This window comes from Cnephaeus nilssonii (genome assembly GCF_951640355.1).
Source record: "Cnephaeus nilssonii genome assembly, chromosome: 24".
NCBI classification, from domain to species: domain Eukaryota; kingdom Metazoa; phylum Chordata; class Mammalia; order Chiroptera; family Vespertilionidae; genus Cnephaeus; species Cnephaeus nilssonii.
This window is the reverse complement of record NC_137095.1, coordinates 1,789,548-1,804,001: the sequence shown is the minus strand read 5'-3', so window position 1 is coordinate 1,804,001 and position 14,454 is coordinate 1,789,548. Positions and strand designations below refer to the sequence as shown.

General features: G+C 44.6%; 1 protein-coding gene across 4 annotated transcripts in view; it reads right to left on the bottom strand.

The window, feature by feature from the left end:
- Positions 1 to 13,623, bottom strand: part of LOC307095075 (uncharacterized protein) — a 30,094-nt gene extending 16,471 nt beyond the window's left edge. For 2 of the 4 annotated variants that reach the window (XM_079764244.1, XM_079764247.1), the window contains exons 1-3: positions 13,351 to 13,623; positions 5,786 to 5,909; positions 1,208 to 1,292 (exon numbers count right to left, since the gene is read on the bottom strand). The gene's annotated coding sequence lies outside the window, so the exon portion shown is untranslated. Of the gene's footprint in view, positions 1 to 1,207; positions 1,293 to 5,785; positions 5,950 to 13,350 lie in introns of those variants that run through there. The other 2 variants (XM_079764246.1, XM_079764245.1) reach the window with 2 other exon arrangements.
- Positions 13,624 to 14,454: the final 831 nt, after the last annotated feature.

Genomic DNA, 14,454 nt, shown 5'->3' with positions numbered 1-14,454 from the left:
TCAGGAGTTCAACCAGGAGAACAATCGCTCGCAATGACGTGCGCTGACCACCAGGGGACGGTGCGGAACATGATAGGTGACCAATGGCAGCAGCAGGGCGCTGAGGGATAGAGGAAAGGAGGAGGAGGGCAGGTGGGGGGAACCATGCCGTGGCAGTACACGTGCAGTGAGGGATGGAGGAGGTGGGGTGGCAGGGAGTCTGACTGGCCCTGATCACTGGGCAGGCCTAGGGACCCCATGAACAAATTTCATGCGCCAGGCCTCTAGTATTCAATAAATTAGTAGCTTGTGTTGAAGAACTATTTAAGCTCGTAGGTACATCTCATAACAGATGTACAGGTCAATGTTAGAGAATACTGAAGACGGAGCAATGCAGAGGAACAGGTGATGCAAAAATGCCACACAGGTGAAGGTAGTCAAAGGCCAGGAGATCACAGGTGAAATGACTAGTCAGCACAGTGTCAAGCATGGCAGAGAAAAGGAAGATATGTGCTATTGCTCATGGTATTTGCGCCTAAACACCGTTGGAAATGAGCAGGTGTTTGGTATGATCTAAACACCACCCTTATACCATATCTCACCCACATGTTCAATTCAACATGGCTAGGCCTCTTCTGAGACAATCTTGCATGTTCACCCTGTAAAATAAATCTGGGTTCATCCTGCATATTTCTCTATACAAATATGTACAGCATAAATATTCCAAGTATTAATGAAATATGACAGAGATGGGCAGCCAGCACTGGCCTAGAGCCATTCGGATTCCAATCGTATTTAAGGAAGGTAATATTACAAACAACGGAAGTGTGATCTTGTAAGAACAGCTCAAGGTTCATGTAAGTAAAGACCATAACCTGACACAGGCAGTCACCAAGGACCTTTGCCTAGAGGAAGGAGGTAGAAATGGAAGCCATGGATCTGGACATACTCACCCTGCCAGGGAGAGGAATAGCAAGTGGGACCCATTAAGCTGTCTGTAAGACTCCTGATCTCAGACACATCCTGCACTGTCTGAGCAATGTTTGTGGAGTCCTTCGCTCAGGGCTCTCCACAGACCTCACCCATGACAGCCACAGCACATCTGACAGGACAGTGGGGGAAATGAGCAGAGCCCATGGTCTGGCTGTAGAAGAGTGAAAGCTACATCAGAGGAATAAAGGAAGAGAGAACATCATCCCAGGACATTGGGAGAATGTGAAGGACTTACCTACAGATGATACAAATGCAAAAACTTCCAGCATCACATCGCAGTACAGAAGTTTCTGAGGGTCACCAAGGAGGCCCGGTTCCTCCTGAGAGAAGAAAATGGCCACATCTTCAACGTTCATATACCATCATAATGGGGACAGTACAGTCCACGATCAGATTCACTCTTAAGGTTCCAACTCTGTCATATTGCCACCCTCCACATCACTCTGCTCTCTCCACTCCACACACCAGAGAAGATACCAGGGCTTCATCTCATGAAAGTCACTGTTATGTTATATTTCTACTGCCAATTTGTCTTCCCACAATAAAGGCAGTTGAGCAGATAGAAGATAACTGACCTTTGGGATTCACATGTACACCACACTTCCTCTTGACAGTAGAGTGGGTGTCAAGAACATAGGGTAGGAAGAGATGTTGGCCATACAGGGAGTATGAGTGATTTGATACTGGTCTTATCAGGCAATACCCTTGTAGTCCCTCAGATTGTTCCTCAAAGACACCAAATACATTGCGTCAAACTTCACCTTTCCAACCACAATCCCAGAGTGCTGAGGCCATAGCTGTGTATTACCTGCTGCACATAGTTCTTTAAACAACACTTCTCTCACACTGCTTCTTTCCCAGAGGCACAACTTCAAAGGTAACACAAATTTGCATTGGCGAGGACAGGTTGTTTCTTAATCACCTTCATTTCCAAATTTATAGATTACCATCTCCATAATCCCTTTCTCTCTTACCCTTCTCCCTTACCCATGCCCATGGAGAATTTCAAGCCTGGGGAACACTGAAGTGTACTCTCATTCCTAACCATCAGTGTGTCACCCCCAACAACAAAAGGCAGGTGCGTACATACATGTCATCCAAGCCCTGAACATGGCAGGTAGCACAAAAACATCACCCTTTCCAGGCATTATCCAAAAAATTACCCTTATTTTATCATCCTGACTCCACCAGAAATGGACTCTCCCTACTTTCACTTTTATGTCAATGGCAGGGTGCTCTGGCCATGAAGTCACACTCCCTCTCCAAGTGCTCATCACTCTTTCTGCCACACCTCTCTCACACCTGCACTGTTACAGTCCCACCACCTATAATCATCTCCTTACCCTCTTACTTATTATTCAGCATGTGTGGTCAAGAGAACACTTGCCAAATTCAAACAGAATCAAGTACTGCCCAGAAACTGACAGTCCACACTCACAGAGGCAGCCTGGAGTCCTGCTCTGAAGGCCTCTCTCCATGACTGTTTTTCCCTTAAATCTAACCTATGAAGAACCACAGTCAGATCTCAGATACTCAGACCTCCACTCCCTTGGTGCTGCAGGGTTCAATGGGGTCAGGCTGAAAGGATGCTGTAAGCAGAGAGGACTCTGGGAGGCGCGGAGGCCCCACCCAGCCTGATGGTGCTTAACAAGCCTCAGACACACCCTGCACAGCAAGGACGGTGCCTCCTAGGCCTCATCCTACTCACCACGATTGGGCTGAAGCCTGTGAGACCTGGAGGAAACTGAAGAGGTCAAAATGCCCACCAAGAGGATGAAGGCGGAAGTCCCGCCCTAACCGGATGCACTGAAACAGTGTCCTGTAGCTCCGCCTATGTTCTCGCATTGTTTTCTGGGTAATGTAGTTTTCTCAAATGCCAAGGGGAGGGCTAGCATCCCAGCCAATGACATCAGTGAATAAAGGTGGTGAGGTTCAGCAAGTGGCACTGGGGAAGGATGATGAAGAAGGGGAAGGAGAAGAAGATGATGATGCATGCACGAATTCATACACTGGGCCTCTCTCTCTCTCTCTCTCTCTCTCTCTCTCTCTCTATATATATATATATATATATATATATATATATAAACTTGTTTTAAATCAATTACACATATATCAAACTTTATAAATGTTTAAAACTTACGTTTCCAATAATTCAGCTGTTTAATTATGAACGTCCTTGAGCACATTCATTGCTACTGTATCAGTATGCTAAAAATCTATTTATATGAAAGGCTAAGCAACCGCCCAACTACCTGACAGGTAGCTATGACCTGCATTGACCACCGGGAGCAGACGCTCAACACAGGAGCTGCCCAATGAGTTTTTACCTGACAGCACTGGTTCACTTGTAATGCACCCAGAACCAGAGAGGAGGGAGCGTGATTCTGGGTTGTGTCACCCAAGAACTGCCCTCTCGAAATCCAGGACACCCAGGGCGATGTCGGAGAGCCTGTTTCAGTCCAATCTCCACAGGCCAGGCCCTTGTTTTGAAAGGGAGAAGGACAGAAACAGCAATCATATACCTCCTGCACGGCCACTCCAGGGGATTCAGGAAGGCATGTGCCCTGCCCTGGTATCAAACCAGTGGCTGAGGGACTCCACCCATTACACAGATGTCCTTCAAGCCTCGGCACCACCAGCCAAGGAGGGAATGTGAGAGGTTGGCACTAGGGAGTGTGGGGCCGATCTCACCAAGTCCCGCCCCACCAGACACTTCCGAATTAATTTAATTTCAATGTGCACGCATCCATGTATCTGGTCACTAGCAAAATATAATGATGCACTACTGAAATACCTTATGTCCACAGTTCCCCAGATATTAAAATATGACACATTCACTGACACTGGAACAGTTTGGTAAGTGACACATACACCTGTAGAAAGAACTCAACACAATATTCCTAACTGTTTTATTTATAAAACCCCAAACATAGAATTCACTGAAACCATAGGCAGCTCAATAGTTAAAGTGGTTACCCATAGAATACAATATTTCCTGGAAATAAATATTTACATAAACATTAGTGTCGAATCTCAAAATATCTGTGTCGCACGAAGGAAGTTAGTGTTTCTTAAAGAGAATACACCTTTTAGTACCAATAACATTATGAAAAATGTGAACTACTCTATTGTACAGGAAGGTAAATCAATACCGCGTGGAGGGCTGGGAGGCAGAAACATTACAAAAGGACTGGAGGTAAATACAGGGTGTGGCAAAGTAGGTTTAACGTTGTTGCTACTGAAAATAATACAAGAATTAATAAAGAAGAACACAAAATATAAACTCTCCATGGCCACTGTGCCTCATTTTCTTGGGCGTGATCACATTAATGGAAAGCCACTAGTTTGATTCCAGGTCAGGGCACAGGCCCAGGTAGTGGGCTGGATCGCCAGAGTTGGGCATGCAGGAGGCAGCTGATCAATGATTCTCTCTCATTGATCTCTCTCCCTTTCTCTCTCTCTGAAATCATAAAAGTATATCATTAAAAAACAAACTATTGCCATCAAATTGACTAGGAATGCTGACTACATACAAAAGACATCCTGGGACAGATTGCAGGGTGATCCTTCCTCTACCTTTGACTTCTTGCCTGTTGAGCAACTACATTATGTGAACAACCTAGAGCGGCCAGGGAATACACAACACCATTAGATTATTCTGCCAATGACGTCAGCTACACGAAAGAGTTTTGGAGGTCCTGAGAATGTCTGCACATGAAGGCCACACAAGCCACAGGCCCCAGAACACTCATGACCTTATGTTTAGAAAAGAGGCACTTATCATCTAATTTCCTGCAGGTTTTCCAACTCACTATTGAAACAGTGTTTCTGTCCTCATTGTGGTTCCACCTCAGAGACTAACAACAAATGACTCCAGCCTATGAAATGTCATACTTCCTGGCACATGTCTCCTTTGCAGGACATGGAGAGCAGGTTCCCTAAACATTGCTGAGGCTTATGTAGTACATACTGTGAACAGAGAAGATGATTTATAATGGTCACAGAAGCAGAGCAAAGGTCTCCTCTTCAGACTGACCTTTGCCCTCACCAATAATCGAGGCACTAGGCTGAAAATTAAATGCCCAAAGTCAAGTGACCTTTCTTTTAAGGCCATGGGCCGCAATAAGTAATAAGCCAATATTGGAAAAAAAGTGATTTCCGGACATTATGTTCTCCCTTTCAAACCTCATACACTTTTGGATAAACACAATATCTATTCATCTCTACATGCTGAAAGATCACATTTGTGTTTGCAAATCATCTGTGGCAATGAATAAAACCAGTGCAGAGGCACTAGTGCAGAGGAACAAGTGAAGAGCTGAGCAGTCAGCACTAGGCCAGAGAAACACAGCTTGCTATAGTATTCAGGGAAGAAAATATTAGAAACATCTGAATGAGGGTCTTACAAAAAGAGCACATAGTTCATGTAGGTAAAGACCATAACACGGCACAGGCTGCCACAAAGAACCCTTACCTAGAGAAAGAGGGCAGAAGTTGAAGCCATGCATGTGGACACTGTCAGCCTCCCATGAAAAGAAAGTGAAAGCTGGGACCCATTAAGCTCACTGCAAGACGCCTCACTCCCTGACACTTCCTATACTTTTTGAGGTTACGGGTGTTAGGGTTGTTTGTGGAGTCCTTTGCTCAGGGCTCCCCACCCAGCTCATCCCTGGCAGCCACAGCACTTTTGACAGGACAGTGGGGGACATTAGCAGACACCATGTTCTGCCTGTGGGAGAGAGAAAGCTACGGCTGAGCCATAAAGGAAGAGAGGTCATCACCGCAGGACACTGGGAGAATGTGAAGGTCTTACCTACAGATGACACAAGTGCAAACACTTCCAGCATCACCTCGCAGTACAGAAGTCTCTGAGCCTCATCAAGGAGCCCCCATTCCTCCTGAGAGAAGGCAATGGCCACGTCCTCAAAGTTCACATCCTGTCATATGGGGACAGTACAGCTCATGATCAGAGTCACTCCTAACATTATAAGTCTATCCTACTACCCACCCTCCACACACATCTGCTCTTTCCACTCTACACATCAGAGAAAATACCAGCCCTTCATCCCATGAAACCCACTGTCTTCTTATTTTCCTGCTGATATTTTTCTTCCAACAACAATTAAGGCAGTTGAACAGATAGAAGATACCTGAGCTCTGGACCTCCCATGTACGCCACAGTGCCTATCAATACAGTGGGTGTCCATATATAGGTTAGAGAGATATGTTGGCCATAAAGAGAATGTGAGTGATTTGATACTGTTTTCTCAGGAAATAGCATTGTAGTCCCTCAGATTGTTGCAACAATACACCAAAAACATGGCATCACACTTCACCCTCTTAACCCCAATCCCAATGTGCTGAGGCCATTGCTTTGTACTACCTGCTACACATAGTTCCTTGAACATCATTTCTCTCACACAGCTTCATTCCTAGAGGTACAACTTCAAATAAAATGCAAATATGCTGTAGTGTGGATAAATTATTTCCTAATCATCTTCTTTTCCAAAATTATAGTTCACCACCTCTATAATCTATTTCTCTCTTACCCTTCTTCCTTACCCGTGCCAGTGGAGATTTACAAGCCTGGATAACACTGATTAATGCTATCTCATTCCTTTCAACCAGTGTGTCACAACCAACAACAAAAGACAGGTGGTTAGTTAAATAGCACCTAAGCTCTTAACCTAGAAAGTAGCACCCAAACTCCTCTCTTTACAGGAAATTACCCTAAAATTCTCCTTATTGTTACATCCAGGAACCACCGGAAACAGACTCTTCCTTCATTCACTCTATGTCAATGTCATGGTGTTGTGGCCATGAATTCACTTTCCCTCTCCGAGTGCACATCACTCTTTCTACCACATCTCTCTCAAACCTGCACTTCCACAGGCCCAGCCCCCATACTCATCTTCAGGCCTTTTACTTATTACACAGCATGTGTGGTCAGAGGATGGTTGCCATATTGAATCAGGATCAAGTACTGCCCAGACTCTGATAGTCCACACTCATAGAGGCAGCCTTGAGTCCTGCTACGTAGGCCTCTCCATGACTGTTTTTTTCTTTCAACCTCAACTATGATGAACAACAATCAGGGGAGGAACCAAGATGGCGGCAAAGTTGAACAACTAAACTGCTGCCGCGCACAACAATTTCAAAAACACAACTAAAAGACAAAACATCTACCACCCAGAACCATGGGAAAGCTGGCTGAATGGTAGATTTACACCTAAGAAAGAAAAATAAAGGAGAACAAACGCGGAAAAGCTGAGGTACTGAGGCGCATGAATCGGGCTGGTGGTGGGCGACCGGAAGCGTGGCTTTTTTTCCCAACCCGAAGGGAGACAAGCTCCCAATCACTCTGAAATCGATTTCTGGGGACTCGAAGAGGACCCAGACACCTATGGGGAGAAGCTGGACTCTCCGCCATCAGGTCGGAAAGTGAGAGTGACTTTCTTGCAGAGGTGCGCCCAGCAATCAGTGTTTACTGCACTGGAGCACAGGACGTGGGGACTTGGAAATGCGGCCATCACCGTTTGCCACGCCCTAGCCTAGTGACACCCTGAGACCCCACCCCGCACATTCTACAAACCCGCCCAGGCTCCACACAGTGGCTTTTGCATATAAATGGCCTGCCCTGTGGCAGCTTAACCAAATTAACTGCAGCTCCAGTCAGACTGCTCCAAAACCGCTCAAGTAAAGAGGAGAAAGCTGTAGTTCTTGCTGTAACTCCTGCTGGGTGGCCTCAGACAGTAGCTGACCTGCACCCCATTGGAGATCCAGAAAATGGTAGGTGTGAAACGACACCAGATTTCAACCACTCTCATAAGGGACACATTCAAGAGGCAGACTCAGTGAGCACCAAAGCCCTACTGTGTCTCCAGCACTGCAATTCTTCCGTTATAGACACAGCAGGCCCTCACAACCAATTGGACCGGAGGTCAATTCCTCCCAGTGTACCAACAGCAATCAGGGCTTTTAACTACACCAAGACTTTCCACTCAGCCCACAAAGGGGAGTACCAAGAGCGACCACCTAGGGTGATTGGGGAAGCTGAGCTACCGGCCCCTATAGGGCACTGACCACACAAAGCCACTGCATCAACACAGGGAGGAAGACAAAATGTGGAGACATCGAAGTATGTCACAAGTAGGAGAGATAGATGAAAGCAAACTAATGGACAACACAGTGTTCAGAACCATATTTATAAGGTTACTCAAGAATCTTCTAAAAACCGCTGAGAAACTTGAAGAGACCTTCAAGGACCTAAATGAGAATACCAAAAAAATGGAAAAGGACCAGTCAGAAATTATGCATACACTGTCTGAAATAAAGAATATACAGAGTAGACCACCGCACGCGAAGAGTCAAACCAAAGATCAGGAATAGGAGTAAGAAAAAAACACCCAACCAGAGAGGCGGAAAGAAAGAAGAATCCAAAAGTGTGAGGATAGCATAAGGAGCCTCCGGGATGGCTTTAAGCGTACCAATATCCGAATTTTTGGGGTGCCAGAAGAGAGAGAGCAAGATACTGAAAACCTATTTGAAGAAATAATGACAGAAAACTTCCCCCACCTGGTGAAAGAAATAGACTTACAAGTTCAGGAAGCGCACAGAACCCCAAACAAGAGGAATCCAAAGAGGACCACACCAAGACACATCATAATTAAAATGCCAAGAGCAAAAGACAAAGAGAGAATCTTACAAGCAGCAGGAGAAAAACAGTTAGTTACCTACAAGGGAGCACCCATACAACTGTCAGCTGATTTCTCAACAGAAACTATGCAGGCCAGACAGGAATGGCAAGAAATATTCAAAGTGATGAATAGCAAGAACCTACAACCAAGACTACCCTACCCAGCAACGTTATCATTCAGAATTGAAGGGCAGATAAAGAGCTTCACAGATAAGAAAAAGCTAAAGGAGTTCATCACCACCAAACCAGTATTATATGAAATGCTGAAAGGTATTCTTTAAAAAGAGGAAAAACATTTACCATCGCACCAAAAAAATTAAGATACCTAGGAATAAACTTAACTAAGGAGGTAAAAGACCTATACACGGAAAACTACAGGACACTGAAAAAAGAGATAGAGGAAGACGTAAACAGATGGAAGAACATACCATGTTCATGGATTGGTAGAATCAACATCATTAAAATGTCCATACTACCCAAAGCAATCTATAGATTCAATGCACTCCTCATTAAAATACCAACGGCATATTTCACAGACCTTGAAAGAACTCTCCAAAAATTCATCTGGAATAAAAAAAGACCCCGAATAGCCACAGCAATCCTGAGAAAGAAGAATAAAGTAGGAGGGATCTCAATACCAGATTTCAAGCTGTATTACAAAGCCACTGTTCTCAAAACAGCCTGGTACTGGCACAAGAACAGACATATAGATCAATGGAACAGAATAGAGAATCCAGATATTGACCCAAACCACTATGCTCAATTAATATTTGACAAAGGAGGCATGAACATACAATGGAATAAAGACAGTCTCTTCAATAAATGGTGTTGGGAAAATTGGACAGATACATGCAAAAAAATGAAGGTAGATCACCAACTTACGCCATACACAAAAATAAACTCAAAATGGATACAGGACTTAAACATAAGACGGGAAACCATAAAAATACTAGAGGAATCCACAGGCAGCAAAATCTCAGACATGTGCCAAAAGAACTTCTTCACCGATACTTCCCCTAGGGCAATGGAAGCTAAAGAGAAAATTAACAAATGGGACTACAGCAAAATAAAAAGCTTTTTTATAGCAAAAGAAACTATCAACAAAACAACAAGAAAGCCCACTGCATGGGAGAACATATTTGCAAATGGCATCACTGATAAAGGTTTAATCTCCAACATCTATAGGCAGCTTATACAACTCAATAAAAGGAAGATAAATGATCCAATAAAAAAATGGGCAACGGACCTAAATAGAATCTTTTCCAAAGAAGACAGAAGGAAGGCCAAGAGACACATGAAAACATGCTCAACGTCACTAATTATCCGAGAGATGCAAATCAAAACAACAATGCGGTACCATCTCACACCTGTCAGAATGGCTATCATCAACAAATCAACAAACGACAAGTGTTGGCGAGGATGCGGAGAAAAAGGAACCCTCGTGCACTGCTGGTGGGAATGCAGACTGGTGCAGCCACTGTGGAGAACAGTATGGAGTTTCCTCAAAAAAACTGAAAATGGAACTCCCATTTGACCCAGTAATCCCACTCCTAGGAATATATCCTAAGAAACTGGGAACACCAATAAGAAAGGATATATGCACCCCTATGTTCATAGCAGCACAATTTACAATAGCTAAGATCTGGAAACAGCCTAGGTGCCCATCAGCAGATGACTGGATCAGAAAACTATGGTACATCTATGCAATGGAATATTATGCTGCCATAAAAAAGAAGGAATTCTTACCATTTGCAGCAACCTGGATGGAATTGGAGAACATTATGTTAAGTGAAATAAGCCAGTCAATGAAAGAAAAATACCACATGATCTCACTCATTTATGGATAATAAAGAACATTAAAAACTTGAACATAAAGATAGATACAGAGGCAGTAAAGCATCAAACAGCCTGTCAAATTACAGCAGGAAGGTTAGGGAGAGGTGGGGAAGATAAGAGATCAATCAAAGGACTTGTATGCATGCATATAAGCATAACCAATGGACGCAAAACTCTGGGGGGTGAGGGCATATATGTGAGTGGGGGGGGCAATGGTAAGATATGTACACATATAATACCTTAATAAAAAAATTGGAAAAAAATTTTAAAAAAAGAGGAAAAAGAAGAAAAAAGTAAAGATAAAAATTATGAACAACAAATACACATCTATCAACAAGTGATTCTAAAAATCAAGTGAATTAAAAATCTGAGGAACAGAATAAACTGGTGAACATAATAGAATCAGAGGCATAGAATGGGAGTGGATTGATAATTCTCAGGGGGAAAGGGGTGTCTGTGTGGGGGGTATGGGAAGAGACTGGATAAAAATTATACACCTATGGATAAGGACAATGGAGGGGAGGGAACCGGGTGATGGGGAGATATGGGGGGAAAAAAGGAGAAACAATTGTAATAATCTGAACAATAAAGATTTATTAAAAAAATAAAATAAAATAAATAAAAATTTAAAAAAATAATAAAATGCCAAGGGCAAAAGACAAAGAGAGAATCTTACAAGCAGCAAGAGAAAAACAGTTACCTACAAGGGAGCACCCATATGATTGTCAGCTGATTTCTCAACAGAAACTATGCAGGCCAGACGGGAGTGGTAAGAAATATTCAAAGTGATGAATACCAAGAACCTACAACTAAGACTACTCTACCAGTAGAGTTATCATTCAGAATTGAAGAGCAGATAAAGAGCTTCACAGATAAGAAAAAGCTAAAGGAATTCATCACCACCAAACCAGTATTATATGAAATGCTGAAAGGTATTATTTAAAAAGGGGAAAAGGAAGAAAAAAGTAAAGATAAAAATTATGAACAACAAATACATACCTATCAACAAGTGAATCTAAAAGTCAAGTGAGTTAAAAATCTGAAGAACAGAATAAACTAGTGAACATAATAGAATCAGAAGCATAGAATCGGAGTGGATTAATAATTCTCAGGGGGAAAGGGGTGTCTGTGTGGGGGGTACGGGAAGAGACTGGACAAAATCATACACTTATGGATAAGGACAGCGGGGGGGAGGTTAGGGCAGAAGGGAGGGTGGGAACCGGGTGGAGAAGAGATATGGGGGGGGGGGGGAGAAACAATTCTAATAATCTGAACAATAAAGGTTTATTAAAATTCAAAAAAAATAAGAGGAAAAAAAAGAACAACAATCAGATCTCAGATATCCATAGCCCACCTCCTCTTATGATTCACTTCATATCCCTTCACTACTCACAGCCAACATCTCTCACTTAACCTTCACTCAAGTCCCAGGCCTGATGGCCCTCTGCACCATGCCCAGTGAGTCTCATAGATGACCACTCACACCTCCTAGCTAATCCACAACACTGACTACAGCTCCCCACAGCCAGGCCACACCAAGAGTCACAAGAAAATCCTGGTGAGAGTTTAGAAAAGTTGATACGTACCAGCCTCAGTCTCATCTTGTTTAAATTACTCTTTGACCTCCACTAATCTCAGGTACACTCACCTTTTAAAGGCTTTGGCCACTGCTAAGCGATTATCTCTCCCCCACACTCTACAGGACAACTTCTGTCCCTAAGCTGTGTTGTGACACCCCCTTCTCACAAACAGTGGCCCCAGAAAAAAGCCATTCCTCAGGCTCACACTGTCCCTTCTGACTACTACTACCATTACCAATCTGACCATGATCCCCTGTATTAAAGTGATATACTGTCCTAGATGATGTGTCTCATTTTGTTGAGCATAGACCCATGCACTGGTGTGAGGTCACATGCCTGGGTTGTGGGCTGGATCCACAGTAGAGATTGTGCAGGTGGCAACCAATCCCTATTTTTTTCTCATCCCTGTTGCTCTGTCTCTCTCGCCTTCCCCCCTCCCCATCCTTTCTACATCTAAAATCAATAAATATATAGATGTATTTTAAAAAACAAACCTGCAGGTTCCTGATTCGGCTCCCTCTTCTCTCCAAGCCTTTGCACATTCTGGAACCTGTGTCTGAAGGACCTCGCACTGATTACACTGGTTGCCAAAAACAAGGTCCACTTCATGAAGCCCTCCTCCTGGCCTTAGGAGTCTGGGCTCAGTGTCTGTTCAAAGTCCCCAAGTCCCCGGGATACAAGAGCGGCTGACAGACCCAGGACTCTACTATCTCAGAGGCCACAAGAGGGTGAGGCCCTGAAATAAGCTCCACAAACCCGTGCACCTGATCGATTCTGCATTTGCAGGAGTTTCTGGAAAGATAATGGTCTGTTGGGAGCCTGGCAACCACCAGGCTCTATGGGCTCAGAATGCACTGTACCCCTTGCCCAGCCCGGAGGCCAGGTGCCCTCCAGATGCCTGTGTGATCTCAGGGCTCAGTCCTCAGTGCTCACTCCTGCCAGTTCCGTCGTCATTTACAGGACCTCCCCTTCCTGTCCGCAACCGCTGTCCTCTGTCTTCTAGTCTGTTCTTCCTCTGAGCAACGTTAGGGAAAGTTAGAAAATGTCCCTCTTTTTTTTCACAACCATCGATGGTCAAGCATTCTGAGAATGAAAGTAAAACTCCTCACCAAAACCACACCTCACCTCTTTGTTACCTTTAGATCCCAAACAGGCCCGGGTTTCCGAATCCTCCCAGCTCAGTGTCACCATCACGTCCTCACAAGGCGGCACTGCAGCCTTCCACCCTCTTCCCCATCACCCACGTGTCACCCACCAGGGACTCACCATTCTGGACGCTGGGACCTGGGCGGCAGGACCTGAGCGTCGCCGGTCCCCAGGCCGGAGGGTTCAGTGGGGTCAGGCTGCGGGAACGCTGTGAGCAGAGAGGATCCGGGAGGCACGGGGACCCCGATCTCGGTCTGTTGGGGCTCCAGGAGCCTCAGACACACCCTGCACCGCAGGCAGCGGCCTCCCAGGCCTCCTCCTACTCAGTCCAGTGCCCTGAAGCCTGTGACTCTGTAAACAAAGACCTAAGAGGTTAAAATGACCACCTGGAGGAAGAAGGCGGAAGTCCCGCCCTAACCGGATGCGCAGACACCAAAATGCCCTTTAGCTCCACCCACACTGGTGCAGTGCCTGCTGGGTAATGTAGTTTTCTCAACAGCTGAGCAGGGCTAGAAACCCAGCCATGGAGTTAGGTAAATAAAAGTGTTGTGGCAGAGTGAGTGATGGCTGGGGAGGGACAAGATGCGTCCACAGGCTTGGTGAACTGCAAAAGACGGACAGATCTCCTAGGGCAGTGGTTCCCAACCTTCCTAATGCCGCGACCCTTTAATACAGTTCCTCACGTTGTGGTGACCCCCAACCATAAAATTATTTTCGTTGCTACTTCGTAATTGTAATTTTGCTACTGTTAATGAATCGTAATATAAATATCTGTGTTTTCCGATGGTCTTAGGCTCTACAGAGTCGTCTAAGACTATCGGAAAACATGACCGTGCCCAGACATAACCAGCCTAGAACAGCTCTGCCTCAGGTTCGCCTAAAGTATGTGAGGTCTTGACTTCATGCAGAAATGATTTCACACCATGAGTGCAGAATATTTTGAGGGTACATTTATTAAAGCTGAGGGTGATGAAAGAAAGTAGATTTCTTAGCTGCTGAACTATCTGCCTACTGTTTAAATCATTAATTCATTTTAAAAATTGGCAACATTTTCTGACCAGACTTTTCAACCAAAGAGATAAAGGCGGTGTAAATAAATGCATAAAAAAATGCTCACCTTGCCGAAACCGGTTTGGCTCAGTGGATAGAGCGTCAGCCTGTGGACTGAAGGGTCCCAGGTTCGATTCCGGTCAAGGGCATGTACCTTGGTTGCAGGCACATCCC